The 26,088-nt window shown below is 40.3% G+C and overlaps 2 long non-coding RNA genes across 3 annotated transcripts in view; both read left to right on the forward strand.

The window, feature by feature from the left end:
• LOC123615773 (uncharacterized) overlaps positions 1–26,088 on the forward strand; it is a 135,461-nt gene that overhangs the window by 11,788 nt on the left and 97,585 nt on the right. The window lies entirely within an intron of this gene.
• Positions 10,968–11,811, forward strand: LOC141575531 (uncharacterized). The gene is made up of 2 exons (XR_012503172.1): positions 10,968–11,129; positions 11,529–11,811. It is a non-coding gene; the product is annotated as an uncharacterized LOC141575531 (long non-coding RNA).

Raw genomic sequence — 26,088 nt, forward strand, 5'->3', positions numbered from 1 at the left:
GTATTAAGCACAGAATCTGATCCTTTCTGCTCTGTGATGAAATCTTCAGGCATGGAGAAAAGGCAGATCTCTTTTATAGGTTATTTCTTAGCCAAGAAATAACATTTTTTTTCCTTTTAATTTTACACTCCTAAAATTGCAGTTATATAATTGTGAAAAAGCAGTTTGGGGAGAAGTCCATTTAAGACTCAGGGATAGAGGGAGCTGTTACTGTGGACAAAAAAAAAGTTCGGTTATTTTATTTTATCTGGGAAACCTACTTGCTGGCGGGGTGTGGGCATTGGCAGATAAAATGTGTGGGTTGGTAAGTTGTTTGTATATACTTGCGTGGTTGCAGGGGTGTGTGCGCGCGCGCACACCCGTGTGCTTATGTGCATCAGTAATTATGATAAAACCTTAAGTTGACAGAAACGGTGGGAATGATGTAGTTAACTCATGACCACATATCCATCATATGTAAGTGTATGTACTGCCTTCTTGTACCAATAGCGTACAGATAGGTCTCCTCTAACAGTTAGATAATATTTGACACACATTATGTCTTAAGCAGGTTAGATATCTTTCCTGAACACTGTTTATGTTATTAATTTTCTTTGCACTGTTCCCTTTTCAAATTGCTACAAAAGTAATCTTCAATCAAGTTTTAATTACTGTTATTTTCAAAGCAGTTGGATCTGAAATAATGAGGTTTCACTGAAATTTTCTTACTTTTTAGTCCTAGAAGTTAATGATAGTTCTTTCCATCAAGTTGAAACTAAGCAGAGGATAATGTTAATGTCTGAGGTACTTTCCTAGAAAAATATTGCATCTTCTGGTTCAACTGGTGAAGTAAGCATTTGGTCATTGCTGATGAGTTGGAATTTTTGAGGCGATCTCCCATTTTTGAATCAACAAGACATTGTTCTGATAGGTTGAAGTATAACGTCGCTTCTCCCTTCCCCATACGGGTTTGTATGAGGAGGAAAAAGACACTTCTGAATGGGTGCCTTGGCAGGAATACAGGGATCGGGGATGATTGTACGGGAGACGGAGTGTGTGATCGTGATGAGCCAGTTTGGCCTTGAACGCAGAACTCTGGCCTCTTTGGACTGAATGTTGAGAAAGAACAGCGTGGGTTTCCCAATATTGTTCCAAAGGTGCGGCAGCAATAGTGAAAGCAAAAATCCATTGTTGGAACAATGACTCTCAAGTGGGAGGAGAATGTGGCAAGCCTCCCTTTCTTGTAATGAATTAAGTCCAGGTTTCATGTGAGCGATGGCTTAATTGCTGGTAGGTGACCTTTGATTTTTTTTCTCTTCCACTTAAAAGATTAAGCTTTATTCAGGACCAAGTTGAAGGGAGAACAAAGAGTCAGTAAGTTAGCAGCATAATCTGTTGAGTCATGAGAAAATAAAGGCTTATGCACACACAGAACAGCTCTACTTGGCTGACACACGAGTCGGTCCCTTCAATGCCAAAGGTTCTTACTTCTTCCTCTTTCCCTCCCTGAAGGCTTCATGCCAGGCACTGAGCCCCTTTCCTTTTCTTATCATTGAGGATTTCCTATCCTTTTGGTAGATAAAGAGATTCCTCTCCTCACTCCCCTGAAACTGCTCGCAAAGGTTGCCCGTGGCCTCCACTTTGCTAAATTTAAAGCTCAGCCTCCGCCTGCATCTTACTTGACCTTTCTGCAGTGTTGACCCCCTTCATTCTTCTCTCTTCTAGCAAACACTTTCTTCTCTTGACTTCCAGGATGTCACAGTTGCCTGGTTTTCCTCCTGTGTCCCTGGCCACTTCTTCCCAGACGCTTGCTGCCTCCTCCTTTCTCCGTGGACACATGCAGGCTGGGACCTCAGAACCCCTGTTCTTCTCGACTTGACTCACTCCTCAACTTGACTCACTCCCTTGGAAGCCTCATCTGGGCTCCTGGCTTTCTACACTGACAGCTCCCACCTGGACGTCTCCGGTCCTCATCTGTCCCTGAATTCCAGCCTCACACAGCCAGCCACCTCTTCCGTGTCTCTACGTCTTCACATGTCTGAATCCGTGGATCTTTCCTTCAAGTTCATGTCTCTCAGAGTCTTCTGCGTATCAGTTAAGGACAGCTTCATCCTTCGAAGTGCAGGAAACATCCCTGACTCCTCTCTTCCCCTCCTCTTCTACATCTCACTCTTGGGGAAATCATGAGATCCAGAATTTATTACCACTTCTCACGACCTCACTGTTACCACTTTAGTCTGATCCACCACCAGCCCCTTTGCGTGGGGTAGTGTGGTGGCCTGGTAACTGGTCTCCAGGCTTCTGTCCCCGTTCTCTGCAATCATCCCTCCCGAGAGCAGCCAGCTCAGTTCTTCAGTACATCATCAGATCATGTCACTTCTCTGCTCCAAACCCTCAGTGACTCCCCATTTCCCTCCAAGTCAAGGCAGAAGTTCTTACCAAGGCCTACAGGGCACTGTAAGGCCTGCCCTTTTCCCTACCCATGACCTCTCTGACGTCCTCTCCTACTACTCCTTCACTGCAGTTCCGTGGCCTCTGATTTTCCTCAGACATTCCAGGTGGGATCTGTTTCCACCTGGGTCTTTGTACCTGATGTTTCATCTGCCTGGAACGTTCTTCCCTGGACTTGTGTGTACTTAACGGGCTTCATTTCAAGCCCTTTCTCCAGTATCGCTTCTTCCTGATGACCCTAGTTACTCCTGCAGTCTGCTGCCCCCAGCACTCCCGAGCTCCGTTTTTCCTCTGTAACACTTCTCATCTATTAACATGCTGTATATAATACGCTTATTTATTATGCTTATTTTTTTATTGTCAGCCTCTCCTACTAGAATGTAATCTTGAGGGCAGGGGCTTTTGTGTTTCATGTCCTAACACCTAGTATGGTATGAGGCACAAGTTCTCAGTAGATATGTGTTGAATGAATAAAAGAAAGTTGTGGATGCCAGGAGCCACAGGCTGGCTTCCTCCCACGTACTGTGACTTGTTCTCTCTGAAGCCTCTTTTCCCTCAAGGCCCCACTTTCTCTAGTGCTTCTTGGGGATTCGGGGCAAGAGTGAAGTCTCCCTTGAGATGGTTTTTGGGAGAGGGAAGCAAAAGAGAAGGGAAGACCTTTCCTGCTCTTGCATGAATGAGTTGGCTTGTACTTACTTGAATGATGGGGCCAGGTAATCAGAGGGCCTGGCCTAGGCTGATATATTTTGTATTCTGATATTTTTACTTAATGTTTTATCATGAGCACTTCCATCACTTTTTCTCTCCTAGTTTTTGTGATTATTATTTTAATGGCTACATATTTAAAATACAGTCCTAGGGAACTATATTGAATATCTTGTAATAACCTTTAATGAAAATGAATATGAAAATGAATATATGTATATATATGCATGACTAAGACATTATGCTGCACACTAGAAATTGACACATTGTAACTGACTATACTTCAATTAAAAAATAATAAAGTAAAATAAAATACAGTCCTAATGACTCAGCCCTCAAGGTCAACCTGTATAAGCCCGGGGATGATCTTGGGTTGCTTTTGAGAACCTCAGGGTGAGGGAGTAGTTAAGGGCACAGGCTAGAGTTTGGCCCTCTGGGTGCAGATCCTGGCTGTGGCCCTTCCCCACCATCTGACTCAAGGCAAGTCATTTAACTGCGTCTTAGTTTCCTCCTCTGTCGAATCGCAGTGGTAGCAGTACCTGTACGGTACCTGGACCTGTGACAGTAACGGGCTTATTTTGGGAAATGAGAGTTCATGTTTACAGAGCACTTGGAACCTTGCTGCTCTGTGTCATATTCAGACCAGCATGATCAGCAGGGCCTGGGGGGCTGGTCAGTAATGCAGGCCCCAGCCCAGACCTGCCGAATCCGATTCTGCATTCTGACAAGCCCCCCAGGTGCTTCCTGTGCCCCCTCAGTGTGCAACAGTGACTTCAAACAATGGCTGGGACATACCCCACACTATGTGATGTTGGCTAAGTTTTTTTTTTATTATTATTACTTTTTAATTTAAATAATTAATTTGTGTATTTTTTTTTTAAATAGGGTACTGGGAATTGAACCCAGGACCTTGGGCATGCTAAATAAGCATGTGCTCTACCACTGAGCTACACCCCTCTTGCACCCCTCCGGCTGAATTTTAGAGTAGTTTCAATTTTCACAGGTCGGACCTCTGAAACTTGTGTCTTGTCTGTGTCAAGTAGCATCTCAAATAAGTGCCTCTGGGAGCTCAGGCCCCTCACTGCACATCTCAGGGCTTTAGTGTCCTTGTCTGTGATGTGAAAGAGTCAAAAATGAGTGATTTTAGAAGCACCTTGCCAGCTCCGGCCCTATGGAATTCAGTGTTCCTCATCAGTTCATGTTTTACTGAGCAGGGAGTTTAAAAAGACCACGATTTCTTTTGGAAACTAGATAAGAGTAAGGCCTTGGAAAAATGTTCCCAGATATTCTTGTGGTGCAAGCCAACCATACCAGAGTTATTGGTCGTCTTTTTTTATCTCCCAGGTACGTCTTACTCTGTCTTAATGTCTGATTGACATTAAGAACTACCAGGATCTTGGAGCTCTTGGTGGAAGCTACTCAATCATTAACCTTTTAAGAATAGAAAACAGTGGTCCTTAAAATTATCTATTTTTTGGTGACATAATTGCTTCATAGGCCATATATGAGAGAGAGCAAGACATTCTAAGAGACTAATCTTCTAAAATGCAGTCAGTAATCACCGTCTATTAGTCTGGAAGGGCTCCTAGAAAATAGCTCTTAGTTTATGGACCAGGAAAATGAAAAAGGATGGTGCCTCTCTTGAAAACGTTTTCCATAACCACTTTCAAGATACAGCGTCTTCCTACCATCGTCGGCACAGAGGTCAAATCCCTTGGGCTTGTTAGTAGTCCTGATTCATCTTGATTTGGCCTCAGATCATCTGTTGTGGGCTGAATTGTGTTCCCCTAGATTCATATGTTAAAGCCTTAACCCTCAGTGTATTTGTCTTTGGTTGACAGGGCCTTTAGGGGGATAATTAAGGTTAAGTGAGGTCATACAGATGGGGCCCTAATCCAAGAGAACTCTTGTCCTTATAAGAAGAGGAAGAGACACCAGAGAGCTCTGTGCACACACAGAAGAGAGGCCATGTGAGGATACCTCGAGAGGGTGGCTGTCTGCGAGCCAGGAAGAGCAGTCTCACCAGAAGCCAACCCTGATGGCCCCTTAATCTTGGATGTCTAGATTACAGAACTCTGAGAAAATAAATGTCCCTTGTTGAAGTCACTAGTCTGGCATTTTATTAGGGCAGCCTGAGCAGACCAACACAGCATCCTTCCAACTTCCTTACAGCTCCACTTGGGTGTCTCTCTCCTCTTGGATACCCAGGACTTGCCTTCTTCCATATCTTTGATCCTGAATCCTCTTAGGATATCTTTCCTCTCTGTTGTAGATGTCAAAATCTTAACAGGGGGTCTTTGCATATGTAATTTAGTTAAATAGAGTCTTTGCAGATATATTAGTTAAGGTTTGTTTTTTAAATTGAAGCGTATTCAGCTTACAATGTGTCAATTTCTGGTGTACAACATAATGTTTCAATCATACATGTACATATGTATATTCCTTTTCATATTCTTTTTCATTGTAACCTATTGCAAGATACTGAATATAGTTTCCTGTATACACTGGAAACTTGTCGTTTATCTATTTTGTATATGGTAGTTAGTATCTGCAAATCTTAAACAGTTAAGGGTCTTGAAATGAAATCATGCAGGAGAAAAGGCCATGTGAAGATAGAGGCGGAGATTGGAGTTGTGCTGCCATGAACCAAGGAGAGCCCGGAGCCACCAGGAGAGGGAACAGGCAAGGAAGTCGTCTTCTCTGGAACCTTCAGAGGGAGCACAGCCCTGCTGACACCAATTTTAGCCTTTGGCCTTCAAAACTGAGCGGGGAAGTTTTTGTTATTTGAAACCCCCGAGTCTGTGGAATTTTGTTCCGGCACCCCCGGGAAGCTAATACGCCTTTTCTGATACTCCCAGGGAGGAGTTCCCAGCGGCCCTGTACTTCTTTTCTAGACCCTCTACCTTCTGGTATCAGCTATTTAAGTGCATCCCTTGGTTTCACAAAGACTGGCTTCTGGAGCCTTTGAGCAAGAAAATGCTCATGACAGAGCCTCGGATATTGCAGCCTTTGTGGTCCACAAAAATGTCAGTACTGGACTGTCAGCTTTCCTAAGGGAAATAATGTTAACTTTCCAGGACACAAATCTCAGAATGATGACACCTGCATGTGATACTATCCAGATTAGTTTATAGAGAAGTGTATAGTAGAGAATGAGAATTTCTTAACAATTAATTTAGTGGCAGTTTATAGAAACTTTATGAGGAACATTACTGTGTAGTAGAAAGGGCACCAGACTGGGACTTTAAAACTAGGGTTTTTTTTTTTTTTTTTTTTAAATTGAAGTATAGTCAGTTACAGTGTGACAATTTCTGGTGTACAGCACAATGTCCCAGTCATACATATACGTACATATATTCATTTTCACGTTCTTTTCCATTAAAGGTTATTATGAGATATTGAATATAGTTCCCTGTGCTATATAGAAGAATTTTTAAATCCATTTTTATATATAGTGGCTACCGTTTGCAAATATACTCCCAAATTTATTCCTTCCTACCCCATTTCCCCCTCTAGGTTGGTTTTTGAGTCAAGGTCTTGCTTATTCATGGCTGTGATGCCTTGGGCAAGTCACTCTCTGAGGCTCAGGGCCAATATTAGCAAAGTGAGGATAAAATTGCCAGTGCTGCCTGCCTCATGGGGGTGTTATGAAGCTTCTATGAGGTAGGTTGTAAGAGAAGGCTCTGGAAGCTGCGGAGCCTCTAAGATCATGAGCTGGGTTGATGATTATCAAGGTGTCCTTTTGGAGTCATGGTCACAATCACAGAGATGCAGGATTTAGACCCATGAAGGAAGTAAGGGACCGTGTAGTGAACTCCCTCATTTGCCACGAGGAAATTGATGCCTGAGAAACTGACTTTTCTGTCTGGTTTGAATCAAGGGGATACACAGTGGGAACCTGTGCCCCTCCTCACTAAGCTGAGAAGCTGTGTGTACAGAACCAACGGCCACAGTGAGAGGAAACCTGCAAAACTTTTGCCTTTGCAGAAACTAACCCAGCTGAGCTCACCTGACAGAATGGTTAGTGAGAACAAGTACACAGTTCCCAGAAACACAATGAAAACTTTGTAGATAATGTTCAACTTGTTTCACAAAATGATTCTTTGAAAGTCATTTTGAAGAATGTGATAAAAATTTTAGCAGTCACCATCTGGTAAGGGCACGCTTTACAATGGCATTTATTCAGGGCCTAGGTTGTAGGGTAATGTTGTGTACTAGATTATTTGACAGACAAGGGTGTGGATTTCTAAAGCAAGTGGATTAGATGGAGATGCCCAAAGAAGACACTGTCAAGTCAGCAGCTCTCAACAAAAGAGGAAAATGAATGATTGTGTCAAAGATGTGACGTAGAGATTGACAGTCTAATTCTTGGACCTGACACTTAAAATGCTAATTCTGGTAATCCTACATGCTTGCCGAGGAAGGATAGAAACATGCTATAAGGCACTGTAGTTGCAAGTGATCTGTTAACTTTAAAATATCTTTTACTGTGGGAAGGAAATAACAAAGATCAGAGCATAAATAAATGAAACAGAGATGAAAAGATGAATGAAACTAAGAGCTGGTCTTTTGAAAAGGTAAACAAAATTGGCAGACCTTTAGTTAGAATCACCAAGAAAAAAAGGACACAAATAAAACAAATGAAAGAGGAAATAATACAACAGATACTACAGAAATATAAACAATAATAAGAGAATACTGCAGACAGTCATACACCAACAAATTTGACAACCTAGAAGAAATGGATAAATTTCTAGAAACATACAACCTACCAAGACTGAATCATAAAGAAGTAGAAAATCAGAACAGACGGGTTACTAGTAAGAAGATAGTCAGTAGTCAAAATCTCTGAACAAGCAAAAGTCCAGTACCAGGTGGCTTCACTGGTGAATTCTCCCAAACATTCAAAATATATAAAGTAAAAAAGAGGAAGGAACACTTCAAAACCCATTTTATGAGGCCAGTATTACCTTGACACCAAGATCAGTCAAGGATGCCATAAGAAAATAATAATATAGGCCAATATTCTGATGAACATAGCTGCAAAAATCCTCAACACAATATTAGCAAACTGAATTCAACAATACATTTAAAGGTACCATGCACCACCAAGTGGGCTTTATCCCGGGGAGGTAAGGATGGCTCAACATCTGCAAATCGATCAATGTGATACACATTAACAAAGTGAAAGATTAAAATCATACCATTTCAATAGATGCGGAGAAAGCTTTTGACAAAATTCGCTATCCATTTATGATAAAAACCCTCAGCAAAGTGGGTATAGAGGGAACATATCTGAGCACAATGAGGACCATACAGGTTAAGCCACAGCTAACTTCATATTCAATGGTGAGAAACATTTTCCTCTAAGGAACAAGACAGGGATGTCCACGCTTTTATTCAATATAATATTGGAAGCCCTAGCTGAGCAGTAAGGCAAGAAAAAGAAATAAAAGGCATCCACATTGGAAAGGGAAAAGTAAAACTGTCACTATTTGCAGATGATGTGATATTATATATAGAAAACCCTAAAGATGCCATCAAAAAACTTAGGACTAATAAATAAGTATATTTTCAGGATACAAAACCAACATGCAAAAATCTGTGGGTTTCTATATACTAATAACAGACTATCAGAAATTAAGAACACAATGCCATTTACAGTTGTATCAAAAAGAATAAGATATCCAGGAATAACTTTAACCACTGAAAATTAAAAGACTGATGAAAGAAATTGAAGAAGATATGCATCAATGGAAAAGAAATTCCATGCTCATGGATTGGAAGAATTAATGTTGTTAAAATATCCATACTACCCAAAGCAATCTACAGATTCAATGCAATCCCTATAAAATCTGTATTTTGCAGAAATAGAACAAACAGTTGTAAAATTTGTATGGAAACACAAAAGATCCTAAATAGCCAAAGCAATTTTGAGAAAGAACAAAGCTGGCGACATGCTTCGTGATTTCAAACTATATTGCAAAGCTCTAGTAAAACAACATGGTATTGGCATAAAAAGAGGTACATGGATCAATGGAACAGAATAGAGAACTCAGAAATAAATGCATATATAGTCAATTAATTTGAGACAAAGCAGCCAAGAATACAGAATGAGGAAAGAACAGTTTTTTCAATAAATGGTGTTGGGAGAACTGACAGCCACATGTAAATGCCTGAAATTGGACCACTGTCTTACATCGTACACAAAAATTAACTCAAAATGGGTTAAAGACCTGAACTTAAAACCTTAAACCATAGAACTCCTAGAAGAAAACATAGGTGGTAATCTCCTTGACATTGATTTTTTGTAATGAATTTTTGGATTTCACACCAAAACCAAAGTCAGCAAAAGCAAAAACAAATGGGGCTACATCAAACTAAAAAGCTTTTGCACAGCACAGGAAACCGTCAGTAAAAGAAAAGGCAACCTACAGAGTGGGAGAAAATATTTACAAATCTTATCAGGTAGGGGGCTAATAATCAACATATGTAACTCATACAACTTAATAGCAAAACCAGACAATTTGATTAAAAAATGAGCAGAGGATATAAATATTTTTCCAAAAAAGACATACAGATGACCAACAAGTACATGAAAAGATGTTCTACATTACTGATCATCGGGGAAATGCACATCAAAATCACAATGAGATATCATCTCACATCTGTTAGAATGTTGGTTGTTACCCAAATGACAAATAATGAGTGTGAGAATGTGGAGAAGAGGCAACCTTTATGTCCTCACTGCTGGTAGGAATGCAAATTGATACAGCCATTATGGGAAATATTGGAAGTTCATAAAAAAAAGTGGAACTACTGTATGGCTCAGCAATACTATATCTGGTTATTTCTCTGAAGAAAATGAAAACACTTGAAAAGATAAGTGCATCCCTGTGTTCATTGTAACATTTACAATTGCTAAGATATGGAAATAGCCCTCATCATGAATGAATATATATATCTCTACACACACTTATACATACATAGGCACGTAATAGAATATTCAGTCATTAAAAAAAGTGAAATCCCGCTATTTGCATAGACATGAATGGACCCTGAGGGCATTATGCTGAGTGACAGTGAAGACAGAAAAAGATAATACCTTATGATCTCACGTGTGGAATCTGAAAAAACAATAAAACAAACAAACAAAAGAACAAAAATCAGCTCATGGATATAGAGAACAAGTTGGTGATTGCCTGAGGCAGGGAGTGAGGTGGTGTGCGGGTGGGGGTCAAAAAGGTACAAACTTCCAGTTATAAAATGAATAAGTTGTGGGGATATGACGTAGAGCATGAGAACTATAGTTAATACTATATTGCATGTTTGAGAGTAGCTAGGGAGTGAAGCTTGAAAGTTCTCATCACAAGAAAAAATATTTTGTAACTACGTATGATGGTGGATGTTAACTGGATTTATTGTGATCCTTCTATAATCTGTAGGAGTATTGAATCATGTTGTACATTTGAAACTATATAATGTTATGTCAATTATTAAAAAAAAAACAACCCTTTACTGTTGCAGAAGATTCCATGGCTCATGAGGTGAAAGAATGCTTTATTTGTTAAGGAAATAAATATGAAGGTGAAACATGGGTGATGAGAACATACTCAGAGGGGAGCTTATTTTATTTTTTAAAGAAAACATTCTGTGCAGAGGTTCTGTGACTGTGGCAAGGCATAGGTCCCAAATTAAGGTTATGCTTTGCTAGATGTATGAAGAGCTACGTCTTTAAATGACTTAACAGGACATTTTCAAGCAACTCAGCACTTGGCAGATTGAATTTTGACGAGCAGGAGCAGATGGGTGGCTCAGGCTTCTCAACTTTGAAGAGATGACCCCAAATGACTTTGTTTTTTTTTCCTGATAGTTGCAAGGGAAAATAAGATTTAATTAAGGAATCAGGGAAAGGTGCCTCCATTGTTAAGGTTAAAGGGAGAGGGAGGTGTGACAAACTGAAGGAAGCAGGTGTAAGGAAGGCACAAAATGACGTAAGCCCCGGGGAGCATGCTGGTGGGGAGTCCCTGGGGTTGGTGGTAACTTATGAGAGCAGTTTCTGCTTAGACGAAGAAATGAAACCCAGCCAGCAACAGGGCTCACGCAAGCACGTGTACTTTTATAACTTCTGAGTTTGAAATCCCTTTATTGTTTTTCTGCGGCTGGGTGAGGAGCCTCAAGGCTGGGGGAAAACCCCTCCCTGTAGGCTTGTGCCTTTTCTGAGGTCTGAGGGGCTTTAAATGCTGTGAAAAATATGTTATTTTTCTAAAATGGTTTTAAATCGTAACCATTTTGACTCCATCTTTCATTTTTTCTGATGATTCTATTTTCTTCGTTCGCCCCCCTCCCTCTTCTGCTTCCTCTCATCTCTTTGCCTCTCCATCTGGGTAAAGTTTCTGGCACCTGGCTCGTTTGCCAGGAAAAAAGACAACTGCTTGCGAAGGAGAAAACCCTTTCCTGCGTGCTCCGTGCTTGGAACCGACACCCCTCGCTGGGATGGACAGCTGGGCCATGCAGTGGTTCCGGGCTCTTGCCAAGGGAAATGCCCCAGCTCGTATCCCTCTTTTCCAGAATGTGGGCAAGTCCAGGGGGCTCGTGAAAGTCTTTGAAATTTGTGAAGTCATTAGTCTCCCTGCCTGTCTTTCCAAATAAATGCTTTGGTGGGTTAATCATTAACTTGATGTCTTGTACTTGGGAGCTTGCGATTATGGGGATGGAACATGCTCAGTTTCTTCTCAGAGAAAACTCTGCACTGCAGTTTAGGGACGTACACAGAGCTGTGGTCAGGAACCTGGGAGAATCCCCACGTAGGACTGAACAGGGTTAGAGGGAGGTGTTTGGTTTGGTTTTGTTTATTTGGTATTAAAAAAACCTTTTTCTTATATTCATATCTCCCACTGAATTCATAAAAGTTTTGTAAACCAGGATAAAAGGCATATATTAATATTTGTCCACACTCACATTTGGTTTTAAAAATTATGACTCTTATTCAATTTGTACTGTTCTTTCTTCTTTCACATCACTTTCTGCCATTGAGAAGATATTTCTTCTTAGATATTTCCATGAGTCTGTCTACACCTATGAAATAGAGAATTAACACTAATTACTTGTATAACAGGAATCCCCCAAAGACTTACACATGAAAGATGATTTTTAAATTGTTACTTCAATTCTTACCTTTTATTTCATCTTTATTTTGCTTTCTCCCCTCCTCCTCTTCTTACTGCTCCCCCTCGTTCTTTCTCTTGATATATCTATAAATCTATATCCACACACATATAAATATTATATATAATATTCTTCTAAACCTTGGTCATTGATTTAAGGGGGTGTTTGCTAGGCTTCTCCACTGTAAAGTACTATTTTTCCCTCTTTGCACTGACACAGCTTGTGAGGCGATACTTCATGACTCCATAAAGATCCTGTTTCCTGTGACATTTTCACCCACTCGTGTTAGTGTCCACTGATAATTTCCTGCCTCCATCATGCCAAGTAATACATGTAGAAGAAATGATGGAGATGGAAAATCAAAACTGTTTTTGTAAAAGATAATCTGCAATACTCATTTTACCATTCTGCAATGTGTTTTGTAGATGACAGGACCTATGGACACCTAACTTCCACTGTAATATGCAGGAGAAGTTAAAGGACAATGATTTGTAGTAAAAATTAGTATGTATTTCAGTAGGTGACGGTGTGGGCACTTCTGCAAGAGAGGACATGTTGAAGGAGTCGGATGTGAGAAATCGTGGTGATGGGGCAGCTACACATGCAGAGGTGGCTCACCGATGCTTACGTTCAATCCGTGGCATTTGGTTAGGAACATGGTTTTTGAGAATAGTGAACAACTTTGATGAAATTTGGAAGAAAATAGGGCAAAATGTTCCCTCAATTTATGCCGAAGTAGTAATCCCCCCAAATCCCCAAAACACATTAAAATAGTGCAAAAGTTGAGTTTATATCTAAAACATATGCTGAGGATTTAGACCCAAAGAAATAGGGTTTTCCCCTACATGGGTGCTGGGAAAGACCAGCCCGCCCACCTCAGGACATCTGCCATCTCTGGCCTGCACCCACTGGCTGTCTCTGGCATCTCTCACCATTGAGACAATCAAATAACCCCCACAGACAATCAAAATGTCCCCTGGAAGTGGTAACATTGCTTGAGAAGCACTGTTTTAAGGTTTCTCATAAGCACAAATTGCTGCCCACCCCCGCTTCAAAAAAAAAAGAAGAATGAAAAGAATCAGCACATAGATTAATTTTTCTCTTGGCATTCTGTAGCACTTTCTCATCCCTCACCTGTTTGCTCTAGACTTCTCCATTGCATCTTCTAGGTCTTGGAAACACAAGACTGTTTCTGCAGATGCATAATGAGTTGATACGAGATTTTGGAGAAGAATATCAAATAGCACCATCTATGCAACTGACCACTTTGGGGGGATGAATACACAGATTAACATCCCCTTCAGTTAAGACCAGAGAGACAAGAGACACTTCGAGAACTCAAACCAAGTCTCCAAACATTCCACACATTTCTCCCTCTCACATTCTGCGGGTATCTTTAACTTCACTAGAGAAGTTATTGCCCCTCAGTGTTCCTGATTGTAGATTAACATCTGGAACAGAACAGTGATTAGATAACAGGAGGGTCTGGTTTTAGAAGACTCTTGCCATGTTGGAACAAGCAGCGTTACAAACAAGTGCTTGAGTGACCAGCAGTCCAATCATGGGGAACCAGCCTGTCCCTAATCTTCTAAGTAATTGAGAATGTTCTGACCAAGGAGAGCCTGAACCACCTGATTAATGACTGTTATAAACAGCAGTAGTGTAAACTAGTGAAAGGAATCTTACAGAGAATTCTGTTTGATCCGAGGGGTTTTTGTTGACCAAGTTTGGACGGACATATTAACAAGAATGTACCATGTCATTATTTGTCATCACTGGAGTAGCACATGAGTCCGTTTGCACTCTCTCTCCATCTTTCTATCTCTTTTGCTTTCTCAGACCTCCCATGATTTGCTTTCTTTAACGCTTTCATGTTTCAGCTTTTCAGGCTTGAGTCTGATGTCTAACTGAGGTGACCAAATGGTTTCATGACCTTCACGCTCTGAAATCACATGGACACGTTTTCATAGGTCAGAGAGAAGCTGGAAGTGCCTACCAAGTGGCGATGGGTTTTTAAACTTTGTGGCTTTCTCTTTGTTCTTGCTGATTGTCTTATGCAACCTTCCCTATTGAGAATCTTCTTCCCTGGGGGTGTTCCGGGTGTGTTGGTCCGGGTGGTTACTTCTTTGGCTTGTGGCAGCATGACAAAGTAACATGACAGGACAAAAGGGAGTCGATTATTTCAGCTGTATTTGCTGGGAGCTTCATTCATGATACAAGAGAGGCAGAATGTGTAGAAAACTGGAACACGTAGCTCCTCATTTATCCCTTTGTTGTACCAGCCATTCAGCAATTGTTTACAGAATTCCCTGTATGCTTCGTCATGGGAGATCACGAGGGAGAGTGGCTGGGTTCCCATAGCTACAATAGGAGGCAGGGAGGTGGTGCAAAGAATTCGGGATGAGGAGTTAGATGGCTTAGCTTCTCCTTCTGGTGCTGCCTCTTACCAGCTAATGTGTCTGAACCTTAGACTCCTTAAAAAATACCCATATTGCCCACGTCCTGTGTGATTGTGATGGTCAAGTGAAATGAGAAAATTCCAAGTAAGATTTAAAGCATTTAAAAAAATTATTTATTTTTATTTTTTTTAAGTGGAGGTACTGGGGACTGAACCCAGGACCTCATATATGCTAAGCGTGTGCTTTTACCACTGAGCTATATCCCCACCCCTAAACTTTTTTTTTGTACCAAGACCCAAGGCAGCTTTTTTGAGACCACATAGATGGGAATTACATTTTGGGGAGTGTGGGGTCCAAGTCTAACAGGCACCCAGATGGTAGCTCTGCTCTGCACTTCCCAGGGCTGCTGAGAGGACTGCGTGTTACAGAGCGAACCCTTTGAACGAGGGTGGAGGGGCCAGGGAGCAAGCTCGCTGGCCTGTTGTCTCTTCAACCTCAAAATGTCAGCATTGAACTCATCACATCTTTACCTTGGCTTGAGGCCACCCCTTGCCCTTCCCGGTCTTCTCTGGTCCTAATACCCCAGCCTTTTGAAGTTGATGGCACAGAAGACAGCCATGTCCTCCCCCGGTTTGATCCTTGGCTGCACCAGCAGGGACAGACCCAGGGCCAGAGTGGACGCGGCTCTGACAGCTCACGCCTCTCCCCATTGTAGGCTCACAGTTCTGTTTACCGAGCCTGCCAAGGATGGAGACTACTGAGAGTAGGTTCACTAAATAATTCACAGCTTGTTGAGTAAAATCAACTGGCAAGTGATAAACTTAGAGGAAAAGAACCGGGTTTAGGGTGAGGAGATCCAGCTTCTAGTGTGGGCTCTCTACTTAAGTCTTGTAAAGGTTTTGGGAAAGTTCCTTCATCTTTTTGCACCTTAGGTCCCCAACCTGCAGAGAGAGGTGGTCATGTTCCAGAGTCAGGTGGGCGTGTCCTGCCGCCGACTGCGCTGTCTCCTGTGGCAGAAGGAACCCAAAGCAGACTGGGTGGTTTTGCTGTGAAAGCAAGGAAATCAATTGGGAGGAAACTAAACTTTACTGAACATTTATTATGAACATGACAATGTTAGGCATTTTACACATACAATCACATTTAATCTTTGTAACAATCCTGTGACATAGGTATTATTAGCTCCATTTTTGTCAGAGGTTAAGTAACTTGCCCAAGATCACACACTGCCAAGTGGACTTACTGGAATTCAGAGCCAGGTTAGGCTGACTTCAAAGGGATTGTTCTTCGTGTGACACCTGCTACCTCAGTAGCAGAACAAATGTATATTTTGACCCTGGGCAGTACTTGATGGTTTCTGTGCTTGGATATACAGAGGTAAAAAACCAATCAGAAGAATCCAGTGTTTGTATCTTAATCCTACTAGGACTTTTGTATTTGAGAAAGGAAAGGCCAGGCTAACTGCATGTATTAGAGAGATTAAAAGCTGAGGGTTCTTCAAACACCACACCTAAGTGGGCGTTTAATCTGGGCGTATTCGGAGGAGAAGGCCGATTGAAGGGACTGTCATGAGATCCCACAGGGAGAGTGTGTATCCATTGTGATTTCCTGAAGCCAAAACACATGCTGTCTGCAGGTGGTTGAATTGACAAATCCAACTGAATGTGACTGCTGGCAAGCGTTTCCCATCATGCTTGCTGGCCAGAGCTAAAAATCGCCAGATTTAAATGAAAACCACGGACAGGACATGCAGAGATTTTGTGGAGGAATGTGTGAAGAGGAAACTCAAGTGTAAACCTCTGAATGTTTTGTTTCTGGGGATCTCTGAGGAGGTTTACGAAGCTGGGTGTTTTTGATTTGTGGCCTTAACGTTTAAAGTCACATTTTAAAACTGGGCCCCTGGATTGCAGGAAGGCAGGAAAACAATATAGCCATTTGGTATGACTTGTTATAAAATGTAGCTAGTGCTTTTTAAAAATAGTTTCAAACCAAATTAGCTCTGGGCACCTGCTGGAGCTTAGTGTGTTTTCAGATAGACTTGTTTGCTGTCAGCCAGAAAAAAAAAAATCAGCTCAACAAAACCCTCCACCCACATGGTTTGTTATAAAACCTGACACTCCTAATGCTTTTCCAAGCCGCTTCTCTTGGATCAAATCATTCAAATAAGGAAAAAAGACATTTAACATCTTGAAAGAATGGGGCAAACTATGTGTTGTTAGTCTCAGAAGGGGTCAGGGAAAGAAGAAAGGTGGGTATTAAGTAATGTGATGTATTAATCACACTGTAAAAGTTTTTCTAATGTGAAAAATTTCAACACTGATAGAATATGGCTGGAATTTTGGGATTTACAGTTCTACTGAATAGGCCCCTTAAACCATGTCTGTTTTCATTCTGTTTATACAAGATATATACATGGTTGGCTGTTTCCAGCGATGTGGACATTTTGTTTGTTTATTAGACAGAGGAGATACAGATGATGTCATGATGTCTAAATGAACAATGGCAACAATTATAGCAATAAAAATGGCAAAAATCACTTTGTGGAGATTTTGCATTTTAGGAGATAGCAAAATCTGTCGATTGCTCAGAGGATGCTGAAATCCCGACTAACACTGACAAAAGAAGAACTCATTTCTGAGTTCTGAGTGCTCTGGGAGGGACTTAGGCTTTGCAGACCTCACCTCAGTTTTCACCTGCACTGGTTCTCTGACTGCAGTTGAAAAAAGATTCTGTTTGATTATACGTATGTTTTCTATAGTAGAAAGGCTGGGAGAAGCCTGTCTTACCATCACTAGGTACATATCATTGACTACAATGCAGCTGACTTCCTACTGACTCACCCTGCTTTCCTGAATGATCTTTTGTATCATTTCTCCCCTGAGCACTGCAGGTTCTTGAAGTCGAATTGGTATCTTAGAAGTCCTGATGGGGTAATTATAATAACAACATGGATAATGATGACTGCTCTGCTGCTCCCATTTATTCAATGCCTGATACTGAAATGGATACTTTTGAAAAATTCTTATTTTTTTACTGAAGAGTAGTCGATTTACAATGTTGATTTCATATGTACAGCAAAGCAGTTCAGTTATACATGCATATATATATATTTTTTTCAGATTCTTTTCCATTACAACTCATTACAAAAAATTGAATATAGTTCCCTGTGCTCTACAGTAGGTCCTGATTGTTTATCTATTTTATGTATAGTAATGTGTATCTATTAATCCCAAACTCCTGATCTATCCCTCCCCTTTCTTCCTGCCAGTAACCACAGTCTGTTTTCTATGTCTGTGACTTTAAGAAATGGATACTTTTATATGCATTTTTAATATACTTGATAACAACCCTATAAAACAGTTATTAGCACAATTTTAGAAATAGGGAAACTGAGCATCTTAGAGTCCACACAGTATTAAAAAAATGGGTATATTAGAATTTGAATTGAAGTCAGCATGACTTAAAACAATATTATTTCCATTATATGGGGGAAGGAGAAGGTCAAAGGAGATAATTGCTCCAGGAAGTGGCCCACAAAATAGCAAACTTATTTTACTCCTCTTGATAGGGTTCTGAAACCTGAGACATAAACTATCATGATATAGAAACACACTCCCGTTAACTGTAAATGAGATGCAGGTCTAAACTTGCAGAAGTTCTGTAGATGCCCTTCTAAACAGGTGTGGTTTAAATTAACCCAGTGTAGCAGAGTAACAAAAGCTGCCTAATTTGTTTGCTAAAAGGACTGGTCAGATATACCCACTTAAATATGTGAGTTCTCTACTGAGTAATGCACTTTTGCCATGGAAATCTTAAAATAAATTATTTTTTTTTAATGAATGGGAAGGCTCACCAATTCTCCTTTCACTAATCCCCACGCCCCATAATTTTTACTAAGTGCCTAGTCTCACAAATGCTAACACTGGAACATTTTAGTCTTTCACATAGATTTTATGTAAATTATCACCATAAAATCAGATTTGGTATTTCCTACAACTATTTGAAATGAATCTAGATACGCCAAATAAAGAAAAGTATTTTAGTGAAGTTAGTCTCTCATCTGTCTTACTGATAGCAATTGAGTTGAACCTTTGGCATTGTTAATCTGCACTGTTGTTAAAGGTTAAACGATGGTGCCGAAGCATAGCATTGTTACTTACGTATTTCAATTATTTATCTCACAGTATTTAGATACTGGTTTAGCAACCTGAAAAAAAGTGTTTGGTCTTGGACTTTTTTCTTTTCTTTTTACAGAGAGAACTCAAGTTTTGTGTAAATCCTTGTCTGTACACCTGTGGCCAAATCAGAACACGTGAGAGGCGTGGTGGCTCCATTTGCCAGCACTTACTCACAGGGCTGAGTCGTGTGTTAAGTGTTTGGAAGCGTCTCCCACTACTAACTAGCTCTCAACTAATTGGACCAGAGTTAAAAAAAAATCCTATTATGATTTGTCTGAGGTTACGTAGCCTTGGCTAAAAATACTCCGTTTCACCCTTATTAAAACATTGTAAGTATCATATAGGTAAATAACTGAATGGCAATGCATTTATCTCACGGTACATGTAATCATGAGACATCCCCTAGCTGAAGTCTTTCCTTACTGTCCCCTTTCTTTACTGATACAAACTTTTTCTCTTACTGTCCAGATTGCTTAGGTCATAATCTTTTTCTTACTCAAGACTACCTGCTGGGACATAGCATTTCTTCATGCACATTACCAAAAGTTACCACGTTGGTTGGACTAATTCCATAAAGGTATCACTTGCTCTGGATCAGGCTGAGGCAGCTCAGTGCCGACTCTGTGTAGACTAGATCTCAGCCCCACTTGTCTTCCCTTGTGTATGGTGGCCTATTCTTAGGCAATGTAAAGTCTGTCCTGTATTAGATACTTACATTTTATCATTCACTCAATCAACAAATGTTTAATGGGCATCTATTATGAACCAGGCAATTGTTAAGCTCTGGAGAATATGACAGTGAATAAGACTCTGCCCCTAAGGAACTCATATTTTAGTGGGAGAGAAAGATGCTTGTGTCAGTGTGACAGCAGCAAGCAGGTGGCATATCCACTGGATAAACTCAAGAGGATCTAGTAATGAGATATTCACAGGTCAGGGGGGTGTAGGGCACTTATTAGAGACAGTGTAGGATCTAGAATTTCATCATGCAGGGCTTCGGAAGGGTTGATGGGAGGAAGCAGTTCCTGGAACCTAGAGATAGACAGACAAGACAGAGACAGAGAAAGAGCCAGGGTCCCGGCTGGAGCTGAAATCTTGGAGGGACTGGGGGCTCTACAGTGGGAAACAGGTCAAGAGAATAAATACCCCATCTCACTCTACTTCTGTCCTCTGATCTTCTGAGGTTCCTCAACCAGAGGTCCGGAGGCAAGGGAGTTCACTGATACAGTCCTTAAAGATCGGCTTTCTGAGGGCAGAGAATGGAGTGAAGAAGAGGGAAGAATAGACCTGGAGGAACAGAAGATGGTCAGCATGGTCCATTCCTCTCCCCTCCCTCGATCCACTCTTGTCCTTCACTCTGGTGAATGTGTCCCAGCGCAGGGAATGTAATCCCATTGGCACCATCAGTTCGTCATTGATACTAATGTCATCAACCTGGTCATACTCCCAGCTGAAAACTAAAATGTTAGCAATCACCAGAGTTCTTTACATAAAGTCATGAAGATGTGGGGAGGAAGAGGGGAAATAAAGTATAGCTGCTATGTTTTCTGCTTCTACAGCTCATCACAAGACTTAGCTGGTAATCACTGTTGCCTTGTTCAGCAGCCATTCCGTGTTTCCTCTGCTGACATCTCACCTGTATGGCATTAGGATGACCTAGTGAGGTGATCCAAACCTTCATTCCTGTGAGATCTACATCCTTGGATGTCTGCCTTCATTAGTTGCCACAATTTTCCATTGACCAGGGCAACTGGGCAAAGAGTACCAAGAGATCCTCTAGTGGGTCTCTGTGTTTCAAACATAATACTTCTTACCTCCGTTACGAAGCAACAATCCAATTTCTTCCTGGTAGTTGGGATCAGTCACCCTGGCCAGTAGAGCAACCGTCTTCCTCTCTCTGTTGACTCAGAGGCATGCGAATTTTGAAAAGATGAGAGGACAGCCTCAGAATTCCTCAGAAGAGTACATGTGTTTCTTAGTAAAAGCATGCTTTCCTTAGGCTCTGAGACATCTAAATCCACTGAGCTCAAAGTCACGTGAACAGGACACAAAATTTCTTTGAGACTCAGGGACAGGATGAAAAGATTCACTAGATATAGTAGTGAGAGGAAGTACTTTTACCTCCTCCCTCTGGTTCCTGGACCCATGAATTCTCATTCTGGAAGACATAGAACCACCTAGTGGAAACTGGCTTAAGGCATATACTGCCTCCTGTAGGATGGCGCCCTAGCCTCACAGTGTTTCCCAGTGGTCTCCCAGCTGGTGCAGCAGATGACCTTTAAGCAGCCCATTCTACCATCTGTCAAGCCAGTCACCTTTGGATAGAAAGACCAATCAATGATACATATGCAAAATCATTGCTCTTTTTCCTTTGCCTTAAAATATTTCCTCTGGATGGAGCGTGTGTGTGGAACACCAATGGCAGTGATTAAAGCATTCTGATAGTCCATGTATGGAGGTGCTGGAAAAAGCACTTCAAGCAGGGAAGACAAATCAGTACCCAGAATATGAGTCTAACATGTGAGAGCAAATTTTCACTCCTTCCATCGTGGAGGAAGACCAGTGTAACTTCCGGTGATGGCTGGACCCTGGGAAATCAATTTATATCAGGGGTTCAGTGTTGGCTCCTGCTGTTGGTCAGTTGGGCACTCAGCAGATGTGGTAGCTGGATGAACTTTGGTGAGTCCACATGGCCTTTATCCCTGTTACCATGGCTACTTTTTACATGAGCAAGCACTGAGGATGCCAAGGAAGGAGGCTGCCTGTCAGAAACTGAACAGGCCCTTTTGTTCATCTAATTGAGAGCCTCCCTCAGAGTGATCCTTTTGGTGAATATCTTCATACTTCATGCCCATCCTGAGAGTCCATTTGCATATCTCTTCCCAGTTCACCCTTGCCACCAATTTCCCAATTTATTTTCTAGTCTCTGACCAGTCAGCCAACACTGTTACCCCTGCCCCTGAGTCATTGTAGAGCTAGACCTCAACGGCTTTTCCCTTCTCATGAAGCAGACAACCAGATGTACTTCCCAAAGTTCTGCCTGCTATCTTTACACTAACCACTATCTTTCAGGGATGGCCTGAAAGACATACAGTGTAGACTCCTCTGTTACCAGGACCAAACATTTTCTTACTCTCTTACCTGATCACAGGAAACTCCCGATGACCCCACAGGTGGGTCGGGGGAGAGATGTCCCTTCCAAACATGCTGAGGCTGATCAATACTGTAGCATTTCTAATGTGTAATGAAACACTGCTGTGCATAATTTTATGATTTGGTGGATCAGATAAATACCCAGTCCATGATAGATAATTCAGATTATCATACCACTTGATGCCCCATGGTCTGGCCTTTCACTCTCTACCAGGGCTTGGGAATAAGCTAGAAGCTGCATTTCAGATGGAAAATCATTGCTGGCAAAAAAAGACATAGCTTGATGAAGGCACATTTGTGGCACCAACTAGAGAACCACCTGCAAATTCTTTTACAGAAGAGGAGGTACCTGAGTCAAGTTGTGAAGGATGACTAATACTGGGTGGGTAGAAAAGCTATTGAACAGCATATACGAAGATATGAAAGAGTGAAATAACAGAATACCAATGCAGCTCGGTATTCCGGGGTCATGGGGTATAAGGAGGCATGCTCAGGGTCCTGGTCATGGAGGCTCATTGAATTCTGCAGAGAAAGTTACTGAACTCTTTTAAGCAGAGGAGTTATCTCTTTAAGAAAATGGACTATCCTTTGTACCTATTCTGGTGCCTTGTACAGTCCCTTACAATCATTGATCATACAGATTGTTTTGAATTTTAATTGGAAATATAGTTAGTTATGTATTATATCAATTATTACAGTTAAGTTCACAACTTTTTTTCTACTAGGCCTCTAAATCGCTACCCCCAAACTAAAATTTTTTCTTAATCCTGGCATCCTCTTAAATCAGTTAATTTCACATGTGACTTAGCACGTGCTCGCTCTCTATCTCCTCCCTCTTGCTCTCCATGTAAATGAGACAGCATGGAGGCACTTAAATGAGAATTGGCTCCTATTCTGCTGTTGGAGTCTCATTACAATTTCTAATTTTTTTAGGTTCTTTACCAAGTAACTTCCTAAGAAAAAAGGTTTCACCTCCTCACTTCTGTGAGTAAGATGCTCATGCAGATATATCCCATCTGTTAACCTTTTTGTATTCCCTTCCTGCATGTAAAAGTATTTTGCCTAAGCTACATGAAATATTCTATGGATAATGAGCCTTGTGTTTTCCTAAGTGCATAGTGTTTAAAACATGAGTGAATCCATTGCTAAAATATTTATAGTTTAGTGAACATACACAAACTTGAAGAATGATCAGTTGTAACAGACATCCAAATCTTGGAAATATTTTGAGAAGTATATTACCTTACATAGAGGAATACCATCAATTGTGAAACATTGCTTCCATATTTGGAAATTAAAACCTTTGTTGTTCTCTGACGGCAGTGGGGCATGGCACCAATGAAAAGTGCCATTTGGACCAGGATCCCAGGAGAGAGGGAAGAGAGAACAAATGGCAGATCCAAAGTTTGGATGAGAAACTCATGCAGCAATTAGAGTCGGTCTGGGCATGATGTGCCTTTGATTTCAAAGGCAATTCCGTGCCTGGATAAGTTTTGTGGACTGTGGAACATGATGATAACTGGCCTTAAGGGAACACACGGAACACTGGGTAATAAAAGAGAAGACAGAGATCAGGTCTGCAAAGGAAGAATAAAGTAAGCATTAACTGGTATACCAGGATTTGAACTCCCTTCAGCAAGCATTCTGAAAACGCACAGATGACATTCAGTCATTGAGCAGGGCTTCTAATTTTGTGGCATTGGAGTTGAGTCTCTGGAGAGCTGGGGGTTGATAATATTGTCTCTAAAGAAGAAGGTGAAAATTGAATTCTTTTCACCTTTATTTTATCCCTTCACCCTTTAGAGAATGGCATGGCTCTAAAATGACTCTCAGCCCCACTGAGGTTGTCCAAATGTTGGTATCATTCCTGAAAATATCAACGTAATGACCGCACTTTTATGTTTAAAACAAGATGTTAATTAAGAAATTTTAGTATCCCACAAGGGACATACATTAGAATTTCTGTTTTGAAAACTAAATGGGGTCGTGATAGTGATCAAACATGCGTCATTTTCTTCAAGTATCATCTAGAAATATTTAGCAAGCCTAAAATTACAAAGTCTCTTAAATAGGTGGTATGCAAAGAAATCGCCACAGAATAAGCCCCTCCCTTCTAGTATCTTACACCACTAGTTTGCTGTGAATACTTAGTTACAGAATAAAGAGGGAAAGAAAATAATAATCTTGAATTAAAGATATAGCTGTCTTGGTCAAGACCGTCAGGACGGCTATCCCCGATGGAATAACAGAATTCATCATTGTCATTCATCCCGCTACAATACTTTTATTTTTACTGTACCCAATAGAAATGTGGTTTTTGTTACTGTATCAATTTATTATCTAGCTATAGATTTTTAAAGTTTTAAACTGTTTTTCAAGGGTTACATTTGGAGATTACAAAGCTGCATATAGCTATAACTAAATAAAAACTTGATTTTACATTAAGGTGCTTACATGTCTGGACTAAGAGTGCTTTTAGGATGAAAAGAAAGATGAAGTCCCAGAGAAGAAATTGTGAGACCCCTGTGTAGGAATGAGCAAAAGGCATCTTACTGTCATTTATAGCTTCCAGACACTGCACATTATTCGATATATAGTTTTTAACTTCTTGAATGACTCCAGGTGCCTATAACAATTAGTGGAATAAACAGCTAGAATGTTTCTTTTTTTAAATTTTAAAATTTAATTTAATTTTTTTAACTTTTTTTTTATTGATTTATAATCATTTTACAATGTTCTGTGAAATTCCAGTGTAGAGCACAATTTTTCAGTTATACATGAACATACATATATTCATTGTCACATTTTTTTCTCTGTGAGCTACCATAAGATCTTGTATATATTTCCCTGTGCTTTACAGTATAATCTTGTTTATCTGTTCTACATTTTGAAATTCCAGTCTGTCCCTTCCCACCCCTCCTGCCCCTTAACAGCAAGAATGTTTCTATGTATGGTTTGTAGCAAGATTTGCTCAAGACTGTTTTTCTGTGCTTTTATCCAATAACTACAATGTACACTAGAAAACTCAGGTGTCTGGGAGAGTAAATTTTAGTTTGTCACGTGAATTGAAGAAAATGTGTTGAGCCTACTCCACCTTTCCAACAATTTAGATGCTAAATATTTAATATCTGAGCCATAAGTAATTAAGAAACCAAAATTTAAATCTCTGAAGACTCTATTGACTTTTTCACAGGTAAAGAATAATACATTTATCTTTGAGTCAATTCAGCTAATGAATCTAGCGCTTATAAGTACTTAAAATTAAATCTATAGGTAACAATACAATTTATTTTAGATCATTTACTCCTGGCATTTATGAAATAACGCTATATGCTTGAACTGGGAAAAGATTGTTGAGGCCCATGCGTGTAGACGGGGAGACGGGGCTCTGAACAGGGCATTGCATGATTGGTGCTAAAACTGTTGAAATTTTTTAAATTTTAATTTTTTGATTTGTAATGTGTTAGTTTCTGGTGTACAGCATAGTGATTCAGTTTTACGTATACATAAACACACTCTTTTTCATATTCTTTTCCATTACAGGTTACTACAAGCCATTGTATATAGTTCCCTGTGCTATACAGTAAGATCTTTTTTTTTTTAAATTTTGTTTTATTGAGTTATAGTCAGTTTACCATGTTATGAGGACCTTCTTTAAAACTGGTGAAATTTTTGTTTCTTTAGTTACTTTTTTTTTTTTTTTACAGCAATAAATGCAACTTGAAAGTTTTTAGTTGAATGCTTTGTGTGCACATCGACAGTAGACCACTGTCAATTAAGTACCACTGGAAGTTACTAGGGGCCCTGAGAAGTGAAAAATGTGAAACAATTCACAACTTAAAAAAAAATATATATATATATATATACACACACACACATACTTACTTTTTAAAATTTTAATTATTTATTTATATACTTATCTTACAATATCATATTTTTAAAATTATAGTTGATGTACAATATTATGTTATAGGTATATAATATAGTGATGCACAATTTCTTTTACTTTTTTTATTGAGTAATAGTCATTTTACAGTGTTGTGTCAAATTCTAGT

Source organism: Camelus bactrianus, chromosome 29 (assembly GCF_048773025.1).
Source record: "Camelus bactrianus isolate YW-2024 breed Bactrian camel chromosome 29, ASM4877302v1, whole genome shotgun sequence".
Classification (NCBI taxonomy): Eukaryota; Metazoa; Chordata; class Mammalia; order Artiodactyla; family Camelidae; genus Camelus; species Camelus bactrianus.